Below are 20,503 nucleotides of genomic sequence, written 5' to 3' on the forward strand. Positions count from 1 at the left end.
ACTGGACCCACCCCCCTACACACATAAATAGTACAGGGAGGACGCTACACTATGGCACCACACTGAACCAGCGGTGATTACCGCGTTCTGACGCTTAGACCCCTGCTAGAGATATACAGGTATGCTTTACTACTCTCTTACAATCGGGCATTCTCTGACTAGCACCGGATTTTGTTAAATCACGTTATCCACGTACTTTTACAGGTGTTGACACACATCTTCAGAGGCACTTCGCCCACTCTCTCCCTACACACCTGACTCCAAAGAGTCTGGTAGGTCTCCTCTTTATGGAAGTCACTTCTCCCTTGTGAATTAAAAGATTCTCTATATATGACACTGATTCTAAATGTAATATACTTTATTTTCTGTATTTTGATTATGATTTTGTTCTTGGTTTTAGACCACACTGATGAAGGCCGTTTTGTCAAGGCCGAAACATCTGTAATTTGTTTGGATTGCATTAAATTCTACACTTATTGGTAAAATGAATGGTGTCATTCAAAAGAAACACATGTCAGACAAAAAAAAAAGCCCCCATACGCCTATATAGACAGAAAAATAAAAAAGTTAAGCCTTTGGAAGAAGGGGAGGATAACGGAAAAAATTAAATTGACCATAACGGGAAGGGGTTAAGTGTGTGCAATTTCTTTTTGTATCAAACTATTTCAACCCCAGGGGATAAATTCAAAACTAGTAAAAAGAAAACTTAAAAAAACCCCTATAAAATGTAAATCTTTATTGAATATTTCATAAAAACACTGAGGGAAAGGTCAATACATGGCCAAAACAAATAATGATAAAAATGGGGGTACAGAGAGAGTCAGGCAAAAGAAACAAACATGGGTGTGGATTTAAATTCCCCTAACTATGGCCTAAAAAATTTCCTGCCAGTCCGCTGAGGTTGGCACTCTGAGATAAGCGATATGGTGACCCCGCTCACCATGGACTAACCCTAGTTATCCCTATAACACCCTATCAAATAACTTGACACCAAATCACCAAGTGATGAAACACCGATAAAATTACTGCCACCCGGCAGGTTATGAGTGGGAGGCAGCTCCTGTATTAAAGATGCTATTACAGATACAGGTGCGGATTTCGGGAGAAAACACCTTCAATAGAAAGTGTAAGGAAATTATTAGAGACTTATATAATAAAGAGGGTTAATCAATACCACTTATTCAAAAAAATCCCCAAACCTCTCATATTCATGTTCATCTTTTCCCTGCCACTCAAATTCAGGGCCAGAAAGAAAGGGAGAGTATTAATACAATAATACCCACATCAAATGGTATACCCAATATATCAGAAAGGTCAACGGTATCCCTTAATCCCACCAGACATTCTGACAAATCAATATAAATGTCCTATATAGTTAGCAGTTATCTGTATAATGACTTAATAAACAATCCCCGATTCCCTCCCTGACTCGTTTTCCCCCTCTTCATCCTAGGGTTCATCAGGGGACACCAGTCAAATGGGGCAGTGCTTGTGGTAGGCATCCAACCTCCATCAACAATGAGGACCCAATGGAACACTACATACATGTCATTTCTAAGGTACTGAGTATGAATAAGACTGGGGAGATAACGTCACTTCCCCTATTTTTTGTTGGAGACATCATTTCATAATGCGCTTGAGCCCAAAAAAACACCCCTCCACATGACTGGAAGTGGCACAAAATGAGAGGGTAGGTGTACAGCAAACTATGCTCCACTGATATAACACTCCTGCGTGAACAAAGATGGGGTGCAGCGTGTACTTTAATGAGAAAAAAAAATTAACTTTTTAGAATTTACCAAATGGCTGCAATTAAACAAAGAGTGAAAAATTTAAAGGGTTCTGAATACTTTCCGTACCCACTGTATATTTATATACAGGCTGGGCCATTTATATGGATACACCTAAATTAAATGGGAATGGTAGGTGATATCAACTTCCTGCTTGTGGCACATGACCCTCTTCCCATTGAAAAAAATAAAGTTGGATCCAAAATGGCCGACTTCAAAATGGCCGCCATGGTCACCACACATCTGGAAAAGTTTTCCCCCTCCCATATACTAATGTGCCACAAACAGGAAATTGATATCACTAAGCATTCCCATTTAATTTAGGTGTATCCATATAAATGGCCCACCCTGTATATACTGTACATTGTGGTAGATTGGCTCAATGGGCTGCACATGGAGGTAGACACAGAACACTGTCTCTTTAAATTTTCAGTTGGTTTATTAAGCAGCATAAACCAATGTAGAGTTCATGAAAGTAAACACAGCCCATCTGGCATAACGGCAAAACAAAATAAGAAAATGTCCAGCAAAGTCCCTGCACCGGCCGACGTCCGGCCACTCAGGATTAGCAAAAACCACACGGTTCAGGTTAGCACAAACAAGCATAAGCTCCTCTCTTTGGAGCTGGCCTCCAGTTACTGAACCCCACCTGAGTGAAAAGGCTGGCTATTTAAAGCCCCCTGACCACACCCTGGGGTGGAGATATGGTGAATGACCTCCTGCCCTCACTTCTGGTCATTCACCTATAAAACATACCCTTTTAAATGTGGCTGCTTAACCCTCGCTGCACCTACTATGCAAGAGAAGATTTTCATGTTTCACATCACTGAAGCTAACAGCCTCAGTGAAACGTATCTCCCCTCCAGTATTCTGCCAGTAACTTTGTCACATATTCACCCCGCTCTCCCCCACCCCAAGCCGGGGGTTTTGGCACCCTCACTTGCTAAACAGGGAAGTTTAGACAGGGCATCTGCATTACCATGTAGTTTTCTGGGCCTGTACTCTACATGAAAACTAAAGTCCTGGAGCACTAGAAACCACCTAGTAACTTGAGCATTCTTCCCCATCCATTTAAGGGGTGCATGGTCTGACACTAACCTGAACTTCCATCCTAAAAGGTAATACCTCAGGTTGTCAACTGCCCACTTGCATGCTTCTTCTACGATGGTGTAGTTTCTCTCACAGGCAGAGTTTTCTGCTCAAATACAGGATGGGATATTCCTCCCCGTTCACTTCTTGGGACAACACGGCTCCTAACCGGACCTCCGAGGCGTCCGTCTGGACCACAAACTCCTTATTGAAGTCAGGAGCAATCAAGACTGGTTGCTTACACAGGGAGAGTTTCAATTCTTGGAAAGCTCCCTCAGCTTTCTCAGACCATTTGGCCATCGCTGTCTTTGACCCTTTAAGTAGGTCGGTCAGGGGTGTGGCTAACATGGCAAAATTTGGGATATATCCCAAAACATCCGAACCTGTTTCTTGGAGGCCAGTTGTGGACATTTTCGGATTCCTTCAACCTTCTTCACTTGCGGCTTTATTTCGCCGCTTCTGACGATGTAGCCCAAGCATTTCACCTCTTCTTTTTCCATAGCGCACTTTTTCTGGTTTATGGTAAAGCTGGCCTTCCTCAGCACATCCAGTACCGCCTGGACCTTCTGTAGGTGACTTCCCCAATCTGGGCTGTAGATCATGATGTCATCCAAGTAAGCGGCGCCATACTTCTTGTGTGAGGCTAGGATCCAGTCCATGGCCCTCTGGAAGGTAGCAGGGGCACCCTGCAGACCGGATGGCATCCTGGTGTACTGAAAACACCCGTAGAGAAGGTGTAGAGAAGGCAGTCTTCTCCTTGGCACTTGGGGACTAGAGAATTTGCCAGTACCCCTTTGTTAGGTCGAGGGTAGTGATGTACCTGGCAGATCCAAGCTTTTCAATAAGTTCATTGACCTGGGGCATTGGATAGGCGTCAAACTTAGACACTTTGTTTAGTTTTCTGTAATCGTTACAGAAGCGCCATTCTCCGTCCGGCTTCGGTACAAGAACAATGGGGCGAGACCAGCCGCTTATAGACTCCTCGATGACACCCAGGCTAAACATTCTCTGCACCTTGCAGTGGGCTTCAGGGATTCGATATGGCCTCTGGTTCACCTGCACATGTGGATCTCATGCTCCACAACCTGCTTAAATCCAGTAGGGTATACTGACGTCTGGAGTTCCGGAGTTGTATAATCTGGAGAGCCTTACACAACTCCTTCATCACCTTAGATATAATATGAGTTTCCTAGTTCGTCAGGATCTCCTTTGGCAGACCCGTCCAGGAGAAAATATGCACAAGCTCTCTGGCGATACTCCTGGCGGTGGAGTTTCTCAATGGTACCACCTCAGGATACAGAGTTGCATAGTCCAACACTACCAGGATGTATTGGTGTCCCCTTGGGGACTTGACCAGGGGCCCGACAAGGTCCATAACAATCCGGTCAAATGGAACCTCTATAATAGGCAATGGCACTAGAAGGCTTCGAAAGTGGGACACGAGAACATTTAGCTGACAGGTGGGGCAGGACCGGCAGTAATTAACAATCTCCCTGTGACATCTAGGCCAGTAGAACCTCTGCAGGACCCGCTTTTGGGTATTTTCAACTCCCAGATGTCCACTAAAGATATGAGAATGGGCCAGGTCTAACACCCTACGCCTATAGGGACCCAGCACCACCAACTGCTCTACCACTTCCCCTCTTGGTTTAGTGACCCAATAAAGTAGTTCCTCATTTAGTGTGAAATATGGGAACCTGGTGTCAGCCCCCGGCTCTTGAGCAACCCCATTTATCACAGACACATTATCAAACGCATTTTTCAATGTGGGATCCTGCATCTGAGCAGTGCCAAAATTCCCCCCAGAAATCCCAAATCACGAATCTTGGCTTCTTTAGTCACCGTCTCGTCCTCATCACCGGCAAGGACACACATGCGGTATTCATCCATCTCAGACTGCGTTGAGGATTCAACATGGTGGGACCAACTGCTTCCTGAGTCACGTGGTACGCATGCTTTCTGCCATAATTTCCAGAGCAAGCTAAAGTCTTGCCCTATTATCATTGGGTGTAGCAGGTCATTAACTATTCTCACCTCAAGGGACTCAGCACTGCAGTTAGTTGTTATAGTCACTCTGGCAACAGGGTAGTCTTTGGCATCCCTGTGAATACAGAGGATGCCCACGTTTTTCCCAGGGATCAACTGGTGAAGAAGTGTGGCCATTATCAGAGTCACCAAACTCCCCGAGTCCAAGAGTGCTGTCACCAGTATCTCATTTATTGTTACGGGACATGCCTGCGGCCCCTCATTGGACTGATAGTCTACACTGCAGGCTGGATATGCAAAATAATAACACAAGCGTCCCAGGCTACAATCCGTTTGCTCAGTGGTCAGGGGGCAATGGGTGGCTATATGGCCTGCGCCGTGACATCTCCAGCATATAATATCTCCAACAGGGACCTTGGGCATTACCTCCCCCACCCCTTTGGACCATGGACGCCATACCCCTTTTTGGGCCTCCGCCCCCTAGTGAGTTCCCCAGTATGGGGATGCAACAATGCCAGGCTTTCTCAGGGACCTCTCGACCACTTGATACCTTTCGACTAGGCCCACTAGATTATCTGCACTTCAGGGGTCCCCCTGGGCAACCCAGGTCTGCATTGGCCCTGGTAGAGAGTGGATAAATCTGTCCATTATGACATGCTCCACCATCTGGGCTGGAGTGGAGGACTCTGACTGTAGCCACTTCTGTGCCACATGCATCAGATCGAACATTTGTGAGCAAGGGGGTTTATCACCGCAATACGCCCAGTGGTGGACCCTTTGAGCTCGGAAAGACATATTCACCCCTGAGCGGGAAAGTATCTCAGCTTTTAGTTTGGAATATTCCTGGGAATCCTGTAAGGCCAGGTCATAATAAGCCTTCTTGGGCTCGCCAGTCAAATAGGAGGCCAGCACCTCCGCCCACTGCTCCTGCGGCAGCCTCTCCCGCTCTGCTACTCTTTCAAACACAGTCAAAAAGGATTCCACATTATCTTCCAGGGTTATTTTTTTCATCACTTGTCTTACCTCTTTCCAGACGTATGTGTTGTCATCACCTGGACTTGGGGGAGGGGGTGACGGCCTCCCATGAATCGCCTCTGTGAGCAACTCAATCTGTTGCTGCTGTTGTCGGTACTGGTCTAGCTGCTGCTGTTGCTGCAGGTGCTGCTGCTGTTGAGCCATCTGTTGCATCAGCAGCCTAGTCATCTCCTGATGTGCTAGTTGTTGCTGCTGTTGGGCCATCTGTTGCTGCTATTGGGCCTTCACAAGATGCTTAAGCAGGTCCTCCATGCTGTCTGACTCTGCCTCCTGGCTCACTGTGGCCTTCTCCCAGGACATGCTTTTTCTATTGTAGCAGTCACACGTGTTCACTGGGAATGCTGCTTGCACTTCTAACACCACCTCTGGTAGATCTGCTCACGTGGCTGCACATGGAGGTAGACACGGAACACTGTCTCTTTAAAGCGGCATAAACCAATGTAGAGTTCATGAAAATAAACACAGCCCATCTGGCATAACAGCAAAACAAAATAAGAAATTGTCCAGCAAAGTCCTTGCACCGGCCGGGGTCCGACTACTCAGGATTAGAAACCACACGGTTCAGGTTAGCACAAACAAACACAAGCTCCACTCTCTGGAGCTGGCCTCCAGATACTGAACTCCATCTGAGTGAAAAGGCTGGCTATTTAAAGCCCCTAGACCACACTCTGGGGTGGAGATATGGTGAATGACCTCCTGCCCGCACTTCTGCTCATTCACCTATAAAACATGCCCTTTTAAATGTGGCTGCTTAACCCTCGCAGCACTTACTATGCAGGAGAATACTTCCATGTTTCACATCACTGAAGCGAACAGCCTCAGTGAAACATATCTCCCCTCCAGTATTCTGCCAGTGACTTTGTCACAATATATACAGTACATCTAAAGATAAATAATGTTTTAACCTATATATTTGAAGTTCCTCAAACAGCATAAAGAATGGATACACGTTTAGAAAGACAAAATGTTTGTCTCAAACTACCTGTGCAGACATACCAAATGTTATCTAGAACTATAAAGCTCAGCCCCTTAAGGCATATACACTGTTACTGCTATTTCATATGTATAAAGGTCATATATAAGTAAACATAACCAGAGGTCCTGATTAAATAAAACTTGCAAAACCAAGTTGCTCATTTAATTCCTTAGGTGTCATTGACTCAAGCCAAAGGATCCATCTAGCTTCACGTTGCAAAATATTCCTTTTCCTGTCGCCCTGTCTCATGGAGAAACCACTTTGATAACACTAAAGAAGATGGTGTTGATATCACCATTATGCTTCTGTATGATATGACATGCAAGCAGTGTATCTCTGCCATTTCTAATATCCCCCAGGTGCTCGCTAATATGGACTCGGAGTTGTCTTTTTGTCTTGCCCATATTGTTCATGGGACACTAGCATGTGCACATATATACTGTACAACCCCAGAGGTTTTACAATTTTACATTAAATTGTCTGGTGGTATATTCCCAACCAATAGCAGCACGCCTGAAGGTCTTTGTTGGTATAATGAATCGGAAAAAACTACAGAAACGCCACACCACAATCAAGCCACATGTTCATCGGTCTCGGAGGCATAAAGTGGTTATGAACCAAATGGTCATGCAGCTATTTCCCTCTCCTTAATGTGACGGACGATGTATTTAAGATGGCCTATGTCTGTATAAGCTCTTAAAATGCCCCAATGTCTCCTTAAGATGCTCATTATACTATCTGTTTGGTCATCGAAGTTGCCATTCAGTTGTGTGATCAAATTATTCATATGTTTTGGTTTGGATGTCAGAAAAGGGGCTCTATTCCTTGAAAAGGCATTTCAATAAGCTTTTCCTAATTCGTCAGAAGTGCATCCTCTTTTTAAGAATTTCTTTTTAAGTCATTAATCTGTGTGCGAAAATCCATAAGGTTAGAGCAGTTCCTCCGCAACCTCAGGAATTGACCCTTGGGGATACCTTTCTTTAGATTGGTGGGATGGTGGCTCTCTGACCTAAGAAAATTGTTGGTGGCTTTTGGTTTTCAATAAATTGATGTACTAAAAGACCCATCCCTTACATTTGAAATAATAACGTCCAAAAAGGAGAGCCTACTGCCACCGTTTTCAAAGGTAAAAGAGAGACCCAAATTGTTGAAATTTAACTGCAACATGAAGGATGCAAAGGATATCCCATTTCCTGCCCATAATGCAAAAATTACATTTATGTAATGACCCTAGTATATAATCTGAGGGGACCAGGTGACATCTTCATGGAATACTACTGTAGCTTAGCACCAGCCCTGGGTAAATTAGCGTAGGTTGGGTCACAGCGACTCCACATCGCTGTGCCCCTGAGCAGGTGATAATACTTTCCATTGAAGATAAAAACATTATTATACAGAATAAATTTCAAAAGATTCAAAAAGAATTTGTTATTGGGTACCAGATGCATGTCTCTAGTATTCAGATAGTACTCAGCTGCCATAAGACTACCGGTACGTGATATGCTGCTGTATAAAGATTCTATGTCAGTTGATGCTAGAATAGTGTCCTCATCAACTATGATACCTTCTAATTTCATCAACAGATCAGTGATATCTCTTAAAAAGGAGAGGAATGCTGTTACAAATTGGCATAATCTTTGATCTAGGTAGATGTTTGAGTTTTGGTAGACCTCCCATCAAGCAATTATATTCTTTATGGATTTTAGGCTAAGCATAAAATGTTGCTCTCATTAGATGTTTGGGAAATAGAAAGTTGAACTCATTTCAAGTAGCTGGATCGAGCTACTTGAAGGAAATCGTCAAACCAGGAGTTGAAACTCAAGGGAGATAATTTGCATATTCCTGGTTCATTTCTCGAAGAGTGAAGAGTCGACACGAGTATTAAGATCTTTGGGTGTAGTTGGATCAAGCTGCTTGAAGGAAATCGTCAAACCAGGAACTGAAGCTTGAGGAATTAATTTGCATATTCCTGCTGCATTCTGGGAAGCGTCGCCACGAGTCTGAAGATATTTGGTGTGCTGCTTGAAGGAAATCATCAAACCAACTTGAGGGAGATAATTTGCATATTTCAGTGCATTCTCTGGTAAGTAAAGAGTACCTGCAAACTCAAGGAACACCGGGTTTTGGCCGTTGCCTCGGAAAAGAGGATATCACAAAACCGTGTGAATTTTGGCACGATCTTCACCACTTTCATATCATATAAACATTAAGAACATGTAAGAGGCCAGTAGCAATTTGGTGAGCTGTATTTCATGCTACATGTTCAGACTTACCAGTGGAAAAGGTAAACTTCACTTGCCAGAAATGTAAGCTTGTGTCCCTGTTGGAGGAAAAGTTGCAAAGTCTGGAAGAGAGAATAGCTACATTGAAATTATTAAGGAAGGTGAGGAATTCTTAGGAAGAGCAGAAGTATCTCTTCAGATTACAGAAAGAGAAGAAATTTGTAGTGCACCTGAAGAAACAGAGGAATGGAAGCATGTGACCCAGAGAAGCAGGAGGATCAGAATGCAGTTAGCACCCATACTATTCAGGAACCAGTACCAGGCTCTCACGCAAGAAAATGATGATTAAATACATCAAGGTAAGACTTTGCCCACAATGAACAACCTTGTAAGCACTCAGAGTCCTCTTGGATGGAGAAAGAAAAATGTTGTGAAGAAGAGCGGTGGTCATTGGGAATTCCCTGTTGAGAGGAACAGAGGCTGCTATCTGCAGACCGGATATAACCTCAAGAGAAATGTGCTGTCTTCTGGGTGCAAAAATCAAAGATGTGTCTGACAGGATATCAGGACTCTTCAGACCTACAGTTGACTACCCAATCCTGCTAATACATGTGGGGACAAATGATACTGCAATAAAGGACCTGGAAACTATCTGTAGTGACTTTGAAGACTTAGACAAAAAAAGTGAAAGAACTGGGAGTGCAAGTAGTCTTCTCATCCATCCTCCCAGTGAATGGCCATGGAACAAGGAGGTGGAGCAAGATTCTACAGGTTAAAAACTGGCTACGTCGTTGGTACCGTCAGCAAAGATTTGGATTTCTGGATCACAGAGTGAATTACTCATATGATGGACTACTTTCTAGAGGTGGGCTGCACCTTACCAAGACTGGAAAATACATATTTCGAAGTTGCATTGCTACACTCATCAGGAGAGCTTTAAACTAGAACATTGTGGGAAGGAAAGCAAAAAGGACAGAGATAGCGATACAGCTAACAAATACTAATGAGAGCTCTGCTATTTAAAGTGAAAAGGGAGAACAAAGACAAAAAAATCAGAATAATAAAAATATTTGAGAAAGAGAAACCTATCACAAACTAAGATGTTTCTATACAAATACACAGAGCATGGGCAACAAATAAGGAGAAATGGAGCTACTAATGAAGGAAAAGAAATAAGATGTCATTGGCATCACTGAAACTTGGTGGGGTGATACACATGATTGGAATGCTAGGCTAGAAGGATACAACTTATTTGCAAGAAACAGACTTAATAAACGGGGAAGAGGTGTCACATAGTATGTTAGAAAAGCGTATATCTCTAATGAGATTGAAGCTTCAGAGACTGGGAGTTCTGTGGAAACTGTTTGGGTAAGAATACAAGGAAAGAACAATGGAAAGGACACCTTTATAGGCATTTACTAAAAGCCAAACTGGGCAAGCTGACGAAGATATGGATGAACTCGTTATGCATCAGTTGGTCAAGTTGTCAAAAAAATATGACGTAATGATCATGGGAGATTTCAACTATCCGGACATTTGTTGGGAATCTCTCTCAAGCAAAAGTAACAGGTCCAGCAAATTCGTATCCTCTCTTGCTGACAACTTTAACTTCCAAAAAGTAGAAGAGAGAACAACGGGATCTGCTACCTTGGATCTAATCTTCATAAACCGGGAGGAAATAGTTGGGGAGGTAAGGGTGGCTGGGACCCTGGGAGGCAGTAAGCATTCTATCAAAGAATTTTGGATAACTAGAGGAGGAAGACCTGTGATGAGTCAGAAATCAAGGTTTGATTTCAGAAAGACAGATTTTAAGGGACTCAGAAAGAGGATAGGAGGAATCTAATGGCTGGATGTCCTTAAGGAAAAAATGTCCGGGAAGGATGGGAAATTTTGAAAAATTTGATTCTCAGAGCACAATCGTTAACAATCCCTAAAAGAGGGAAAATAGGAAGCATTTAAGTAAACCAGGACAGATGAACACAGAACTTAAACATATTCTGAAAAGGAAGAAAGAAATGTTTATCAAATGGAAAGAGGGAGGCATATGTAAAGCAGAATATAATGCTGTCTGCAAAACCTGCAAGGCACGCATCAGATTAGCTAAAGCTGATAATTAATTAAGGCTTGCAAGAGATGTCAAACGCAATAAGAAAGGATTTTGGGGGTATGTCAAAAGTAAAAGAAAAGTCAAAGATGCTATAGAATTTTTACAGGATGAAAATGGTAAAGTGGTAAAAAATATTGCTAAGAAGACCAAACTTTTAAATACTTATTTTGCATCTGCTTTTTCTCAGAAAGTAAATGTAACATTAATTGATCTTCACTGTACTATTGAAGGAATAGAAGAATCCACAGTATCTATAAATACAGAGATAGTGAGGGAATATTTAGCTAACATAAATGAATTCAAGTTCCCAGGTCCACATGAATTACAACCTAGGGCACTGAAGGAGATAGCAGAGAAATTATTGAACCACTCTCCATAATCTTTGAAAATTCTTCGAGAACAGAAGTCCCAGTGTAAGAGGGTGACCAGGACCGTCATGCGCCTCTTCCCTCTTAATGCACATAATGCTGTGTTCTATGTTTATATATGAGCAATCATATGATCTAATGTCTGATGGGTTACTTATAGGTTGAATATAGGTTGGTGCGGGTAGACTATTAGATTTATAGAAGAAGTAGTGCAGAGGTGGGCCCTGTAGCACACAGAGTATGCAGTTATGGTTGGGAAAGGGTTAAGGGGTTTAGGAGCTGCTCCAGTGTGGGAGTGGCAGGTTTAGTAAAGAAAAGAGTCACTTCTTGATTGCAGGCAGAGTGAGTTGAGTGAGGGACAGCGACTAGTGAGGACATGTCAGGAGGGCACAGGAGAAAGTACAGGAGAAGGGTGTGTGTGTGTCACAGTCTGGGAGTTTTTGGACAACCTTATCTGGAAGGTGAATCCGAACAGTCTACACAGCGGGGACAACAGATGTACATGGAGAGGTCAATGTGGGAACTTCACCTTACGTGCCAAGACAGGACAGCCTCATCAGGGAGGTGGATCCAAGCAGGTCAGGCAGTGGGACAGAGAATGGAGTTGCCCAGAGAGCTGGCGCGCTCGTCGTTGGTCTCCATGCCCAAATCGATGTCCGTGACTTTGATCGCTGATAAAGTGCCGCTGTATGTGAAGAGATCACAAAGAGACTGTATCACTTGTTACTCCCTGTATGTGACTGTGGATGTAAGTAAAGAAGTTTTTACGTGTTTAAGCTGGTCTGGTTTTCTCCTTCTGAAGGTTAAAAGACTCAACACCCGGGGCGGCAGGTCAGAAGTGAGTATGGAGGTCTCTTCCACGGAAGCACCACAACACACACACACCCATGGATTCTCAGAGTCCCCTTTTACTGTAGCGGGCCAGGGTGAGGATTTAATCACTGAAACTGACATGCCACTCGCCACCGACTGCCACCCTGTCCCCCATTACATCAGAAGACTGGAGAAGAGTGGAGAAGAGTGAATGTTGTCCCTATCTTTAAAGAGGGAAGAAGGTGGATCCAGGGAACTATAGGCCTTACTTCTATACCAGGAAAGATCTTTGAACAAATTATTAGCAACACATATGCAAGTACCTTTATGAGACTAAAGTAATTAACCAGAGCCAACATTAGTTTGTAACTAAAAAGTCATGTCAGACTAACTTAATTTCCTTCTATGACAGAATCACTGACTGGATGGATCAGGGAAACGCAGTAGATATAGTATATCATGACTTCAGCAAAGCATTATACAAAGTTTCTCATACCATCTTTATTGAAAAAATTACCAACTATGGAATTGACAAGGCAACTGTTAGGTGGATTCATAACTGGCTTAGTGATCGGGCCCAAAGAGTGGTCATAAATGGTTGCACATTCAGTTAGAAGAATGTTTCAAGTGGGGTACCACAAGACTCTGTCTTTGGTCTTGTGTTGTTCAACATCTTTATCAATAATTTAAATGAAGGAATTGAGAACAAACTGATTAAATTTGCTGATGACACAAAGCTAGGAGTGATAGCTAATACTAAAGAAGAAAGAAAGGATTCAAAAAGATCTAAACAAATTGGAACTGTGGGCAGCAACTAACAGAATGATTTTTAACAAGGAGAAATGCAAAGTCCTACATCTGGACAAGAAAAATGAAACAAGCATATACAGAATGGGAGGAATAGGGCTAAGCAACAGCACATGTGAAAAAGACTTGGGTATACTAATAAATCGCAGACTGAACATGAGTCAACAGTGTGATGCAGCAGCAAAAAAGGCAAACGCAATTCTGGGTTGCATTAACAGAAGCATACAGTCTAGATCACGTGAAGTAATTATCCCCCTCTACTCCTCTTTGGTCAGACCTCATCTGGAATGCTGTGTCCAGTTCTGGGCACCACATTTTAAAAAAGACTTGGAGAAACTGGAGCAAATTTAGAGAAGAGCGACCAGAAAAAGTGACTCTTCTTCAAACAATGTCCTATGAGGAACGGTGAGAAGATTTGGGAATGTTTAACTTGCAAAAGAGAAGACTGAGAGGAGACTTAATAGCTGTCTACAAATATCCCAAGGGCTGTCACACTGTAGATGTGGCGCCCCTGAGGGTTCAGTCACCACAGAGGTACTGCATCTCACCCAGAGGTGTGGTATCCCACTCTCAGGTAAGGATAGAGTGCTGCCCGGGACCCTAACACCTGCATCCAACACGTCCACTTCAGTAGGGCAGGGCGAGATTGCTCCTACGGGAGAGCACAATCCTTGGTCCCTGGCTGGAGTGGAGAGGAACCTAGTGATGGGGAACCATGTAGTGGGTGTGGGTGGAGGGCGTATATAAGGGGAGAACTGGTGAGGGAGTGATATAAAAGAGGGAGCCATATTGGAAAGACAGGCCAGTCTGAGAGAAGAAGTGAGGGGAGCAGGGGTTCTGCACGAGCTCTGCTCCAGAGTGGGCCTGAGGAGAGGCCCAGGACTGAAGGAAGAGGAGAGGGAGTAGGAGAAAGGCTCCAGGAACAGAAGGGATCCCAGGGGTAAGGGAAGTGCTGGAGGACACCCGTACACCTGAATCTGCCAGGCGGTGGAGGGATCGAGCCGCAGAGGGGACCGGCCCCTAAACTAGTGGAGAACTGCAAGGCTCAGCTAGGAACTGGAGGCTGCTGTACTTGCAAGGTGCAGTGGCCACATCCGCAAGTATATCGCCGAAAAGGTGGCCACATAGGGTCCAGGGGACTGCAGGTCGCCCGACAAGACCCGAGGCTACCGGATTGGGACACTAGTTGCGAGGCACAGGGCAGGAGGGAGAGAGCCAGCCCAGGAAGACGACTGAGGTAGGCACATAGAAAGGGGTCCTGTCAGGCACTCTTGAATTACCTGAGGGATTGCTGAACCCCTGCCTGGTGAACGCAGCACGACGTGGGAGGTTGTAGTCCGGAACCGGTAACCTGAGGAACTTAACAACTGTGAGTAACCTCGGAAGACTGCACCCCACTGTCTCTGTGATTATTATCTGCGCCATCACCCCTGCACTACAACGCCCAGCACAACCTAATACATCTACACTGCCCTGGAGCTAAGCTCTACCTGTGGAGAGCCACACCAGCTTTACTGCACTAACATCAGTTCCAGAGGACCTGCTCCACAGCGGCGGCTCCCTTTAGCCGCATACCACAGGTGGCGTCACGAACTTTGTACATAAATCCCCTATAAAAATTCCCCTTTTGAATGACCGCCCTTGGTCATGGACCGGGTCACCGCCACTGTGACATCATCCCCTGCAACGACCGACCTGGCACTGAGTACCCCATGCCCCAGGGGGCGCGTCATAGAAGGGTCAGCTTTATTCTCATTTGCACAAAGAAAGATTAGAAGCAATGGGATGAAACTGAATGGGATATAGATTAGATATTAGAAAACACTTTTTGACAGTGAGGGTGATTAACGAGGGGAACAGGCTGCCACGAGAGGTGGGAAGATCCCCTTCAATGGAAGTCTTCAAACAGAGGTTGCACAGACATCCGTCTGAGATGATTTAGTGAATCCTGCATTGAGCAGGGGGTTGGACCAGTTGAGCCTGGAGGTCCCCTCCAACTCTATCTTTCTATGTTTCTATGTTTTGAGATAAGACCCATCTGCAAAGCCTATTTAAGGATTTTAAGTAGATCAGTAGAATATTCAATAGTTGGATTTTTGGTGAGGACTTCATAGTTAATTTGATCGGACAAAATTGAATAGCACATGTTTAAATATTTTTCATTATCTATTATTACAATATTGCCACCCTTATCAGAGGGTTTTATAGTGACCTTGGAGTTATCCTCTAGTGCGGCAAGTGCATCCCGTGCCTCAATGGACAAATTAGGGTACACACCCTTGTCTCCTGGATTTTTCTTACAGATCTCTTCAATTACTAATTTGGAGAAGATATAAATACTATAAAATTCCAGGGGGGGGGCATTTTGAAGCTGTTTGGTATAATGTTCGAAAAGGGTCCCAATGTTCCTCTGTCCCTCATCCCATAATCTCGCTAGAAGTCTCACATCAGGGAGGTCTTCCATTGTAATACCCGTTTTTTTGCATTTTAATCTGTCATTACTCATTATTCATAAAAAATGTTTTACATTTTAATTTACCCCCCAAAAAGTTAATATCCTTAACCCAAGTGAATGAGTTGAATCTAGTAGTTGGAACGAAAGATAGTCCAGAGTTCAGAACAGTCTGTAACTTAATTTGAAGATAGATTAATGACTTGGTTTATTTTCCCTGTGTTCTTAAAAAGGAGTTTCTTTTTGTCTACTTCTGTGGATTTAGATTCAACCTAGGTCTGTCTTGCAGTTGGTAAGGCATTGAATCCTTACATTCTAAAAAAGAGGCAACAGATGAGGATGCCAGATGCTGGACTGGAAGATGAACGAGGTTTTGGTCCCATTCTGTTCATGATCCCATCTCCTTTTTGGACCTTTCCTCGGTCGTTCCCTAGATCTGTAATTATCCACTGATTTGAGATTCTTGGTCTTATATTCTGTATCTGATAATTCAATGTTAGATGAAGATATATCGGTTTGTAGAATAGATGTTCTAAAAGAATCGAAATGCCAGTTTCTCTTTGAATTTCAAGAGATCCTTTGTTTTCATCCTTGAAATTCGTTTGGTAGCATTCAACCGCAGCTTTTAAAGTTTCCTCCCTATTGTTAAATTTAGGTTCAGCCTTATGTTTAAGTGCTTTCTCAATGAGGCCCTGTAAATAAGTAGAGGTTTTTTTTCTAGGGTATTTCTCTCTTCTTCAAAGACAAGAAGTTCTAGGCAAACATTTGGTCTGTCTGTACGTGTATCTATATGCTGTCTTTTGGGAACTTCAAATACATAGGTTAAGACATGATTTATCTTCAGATGTGTATATATATATATATATATATATATATATATATATATATATATATATATTCACATATCTATATATTTATATATAGATATATATATTTACAAGACATTTCTCCAGCTATTCCTCCAATGGTGATTATAGGAAACGACTTTTATTCAAATTCCATTAAAACATTTTCCATAGTCCACACAACATAGCAGTATAGACGCAGAGACCCCCCCACCCCGGACTACGCATTTCGACACGTACAGTGCCTTCTTCAAGGTCCAAACCCTGTCTAGATAGAAGTGACAAGGAATATATAAGGCATATAATGTTTGGAGGAGAGGCTACAACCAACTGGGTTTGACCCCAATTAGTATGCATATATTAGCCTTTCCCATACAGAGAAAATCTCAATATTATTACTGCTAGTTACCTTGATGCTCCATATAGACAGATGATACATAGAACATGAATTAAAAAACATAAAATGTGAATATAAAAAGAATTTTTTTTTCTGCATACAATCGTGATTATAAATGACACAGTGAAAAAGCCAAGTTGAGCAATAAAAACAGATTGCAATATATTATATGATATGTGCCATACCTGTACCTATACAGGAAATAGCAGGATATAGATATTCTGATATTGATTGTAGTCATACATCACAGAGGAATGTGCTATTGAGCTTTGAAGAACAGATGGCTATTGTTAATTTGAGACCCTTGGAAAAAACGAACTGTCCAGAACAAATAATACAGAAAATGTGATTCAATACTACTAATCCCACCTTCTACCCCCTAAAATTGAGACCCGCAATATTGGATAAATTTCAGGATATTGTGGAAACAGAATTATTGGATCTGAGTAAAAAAAAAAAACTTCATTTAAAAACAATTTAAGCAAGTATGAAAGTAGGGGCCTGAAAGATCTGATGAAAAACCAGGATTTGATTATAAAAAATGCGGACAAGGGAGGTGCAATTGTGTTACTGGATGCTGGCTTATACAATGCATTAAATCTGGAGATTTAGGAAGATGTTAATACTTATTTAGAGCAGAAAGAAAATCCCACCAATAGGTTTAATGCGGAGTTGTTGGATCTATTACAAGAAGGGGTTACAATGGGAGCATTAACCCTTAAATTGAAGGTCTACATCTATGTTGAACACATCCAATCATTCCTATATACCACTCCTTACTAAAAGTACATAAGGATAAATTTCCACCACCTATGAGTAGAGATGAGCGTTGTTCTACTCGAACTGTTCGCCAATCTCAAATTCGAGCTGTTTTGGGCGGTGTTCGAGCCGTTCGGCGAACACGAACGATTTGAGAAAAATTCGGCTGTTAGAGGTTATGTTCGATAACTGTTCGTGCACCAAAATCATAACTGGATTTTTTCTCAGTAATGATGAAAATTAATGTTAATACGCAGTTTGAGTGTACAGCGGGGTGGGGGGAGGGGCAGGGGATGGATCTCTGCAGGAACAATGGAGATCTCCATTTTTTTTTCTCTTTCCCGCATTTACAATGGGGAGGTGCAATCTGTCAGCCTATCAGCAGCGCACACACGGAGCGAAGTGCTTTTTTTCACACAAGCAAGGGCATGTGTCATTGGCAGTGTATGTCACATGTCCTTGCCCTATAAGACCAAGCCATTTTCCCCGTCGCCACCATTTTCTGACTGCTGCAGCTGCGTGTTAGACGGCACCGCTGTTGCTGTGTGCGCTATACCTTGTTAATTTCAAGCCAATTTTCGCACAAATCTACAGATAGCTTGGGAGTAGGGAATAGTTGTGATTGCAGTCCTTTTAAGGACTAGGTTACAGCATTTCCTATGACTTTTATCAGGCAGGTCTGTGCTCTTAAATAGATAGGTTGTGGGAGTAAAGACTAATTGTAATTGGAGTCCTTTTCAGGATGCAAACTGAATATAATTTTTTTCTGCATCTACCTCTGAAAAAATATTTGGGCTTCTAGCAGTGTGTGGGACTTGTTCTATTACTCCATCTATACTGACCTCCATCAGGTTGCAAATTGAATATAATTTTTTTCTGCATCTAGCTCTGAAAAAATATTGGGCTTCTAGCTGTGTGTGGGACTTGTTGTATTAGTCCATCTATACTGACCTCCATCAGGTTGCAAACTGAATATATTTTTTTCTGCATCTACCTCTGAAAAAATATTTGGCCTTCTAGCAGTGTGTGGGACTTTCTCTATTAGTCCATCTATACTGACCTCCATCAGGTTGCAAACTGAATATAATTTTTTTCTGCATCTAGCTCTGAAAAAATATTTGGCCTTCTAGCAGTGTGTGGGACTTGTTCTATTAGTCCACCTATACTGACCTCCATCAGGTTGCAAATTCAAAATAATTTTTTGTCTGCATCTAGCTCTGAAAAAATATTTGGCCTTCTAGCAGTGTGTGGGACTTTCTCTATTAGTCCATCTATACTGACCTCCATCAGGTTGCAAACTGAATATATTTTTTTCTGCATCTACCTCTGAAAAAATATTTGGGCTTCTAGCTGTGTGTGGGACTTGTTCTATTAGTCCATCTATACTGACCTCCATCAGGTTGCAAATTGAATATAATTTTTTCTGCATCTAACCCAGCCAATAGTTTTGGCCTAATACCACAGTTTGGCCACTCAGCTCTGCTCGGTTCCCATCCATTGTTTTTTTGTGAAAACAACTCCAGAGTTGTGAATTAGTTAACCACCAAAATGAGTGGAAAAAGGCCTGCTGCTGGTGGAAAGGGGAATAGGCGTGTTGGGAAGGGGAAAAAAGGTTGTGTCCGTGGGGTAGGTGTTAAAGCAACAGTAACATCTGCAGAAGAAAGACCATCTTCCAGCCAAACTAAAATGTCTACTTATTTTAGCGGACAATGTGATAAGATCCCTTTCTTACGGCCACGCCAATCGCTACAAATTCCAGATGAGGCACAAAAACAGCAGGTGCTTCAACGGATATCAAGTGCTCCTTTAAGTGGGCTCTCCTCCACATCAACTTCAACATCACAAATACTCCAGTCCTCAAAGGTGTCACCCCAATCGCACTTGCTTCCTCACAGCTCCCAAATCTCCAGCTGCCCGTCTGAGTATGAGGTAGAACAGATGGTTGAGTCTGCAGAGCTGTTTACTCATACTATAGCCTGGGAATCAGAGGTCGACTCCAGCGCTTCTGTGAATCCAGACGAGGAAATGATCTGCACTGATGCCCAGAATCTTTATGAGTCGGATCCAGGACCAGACGCAGAAGGTTCTGACCATAATGTAGACCAGGGGTCTCAAACTCGGCTGGGTATATGGGCCGCACATGGAAAAAATTTGAATTTGGGGGGCCGCATTCTTTGTTCAATGTGACATTTTTAGTGATACCATTTTTTTTTGTATACACCTTTTGAACATTTTTTCCGTGTTTATTTTTTTATAGCTTGGGTCGTTATGGATGTGGCGATAATAAACGTGCACTTTTTTGTGTTTACTTTAGTTTACATATAAAACAGCATTTTTAGTGCCCAATATTTTTTCATGCTTTATTTTTATTTTTTTGATTTTTACAATTTTGTTTCCCCCAATTGGCCACATTCAGTAATATTGTCTTACAATTAGCATCATATAGTAATAATGGCAAACATCTTGTAGTAATGTGCCCCATCCAAGTCCCCATCTTGTGGCTATGTGCCCCATCCAGGTCCCCATCCTGTGGCTATGTGCCCCATCCAGGTCCCCATCCTGTGGCTATGTGCCCCATCCAGGTCCCGATCCTGTGGCTATGTGCCCCATCCAGGTCCCCATCTTGTGGCTATGTGCCCCATCCAGGTCCCCATCCTGTGGCTATGTGCCCCATCCAGGTCCCCATCTTGTGGCTATGTGCCCCATTCAGGTCCCCTCTTGTGGCTATGTGCCCCCTGTTCTTCACACACATAAAATAGAAAAAAAAAAGATGATTCTCACCTGTCCTCCGTTCCCTCGGCGGCCTTCCTGCAGATGTGGCCCGCAGGCACCACAGAGTCCGACCCCTTGACGATCC

Source organism: Phyllobates terribilis, unplaced genomic scaffold (genome assembly GCF_046119375.1).
Source record: "Phyllobates terribilis strain yellow unplaced genomic scaffold, ASM4611937v1 Scaffold_4__5_contigs__length_816908805, whole genome shotgun sequence".
Classification (NCBI taxonomy): Eukaryota; Metazoa; Chordata; class Amphibia; order Anura; family Dendrobatidae; genus Phyllobates; species Phyllobates terribilis.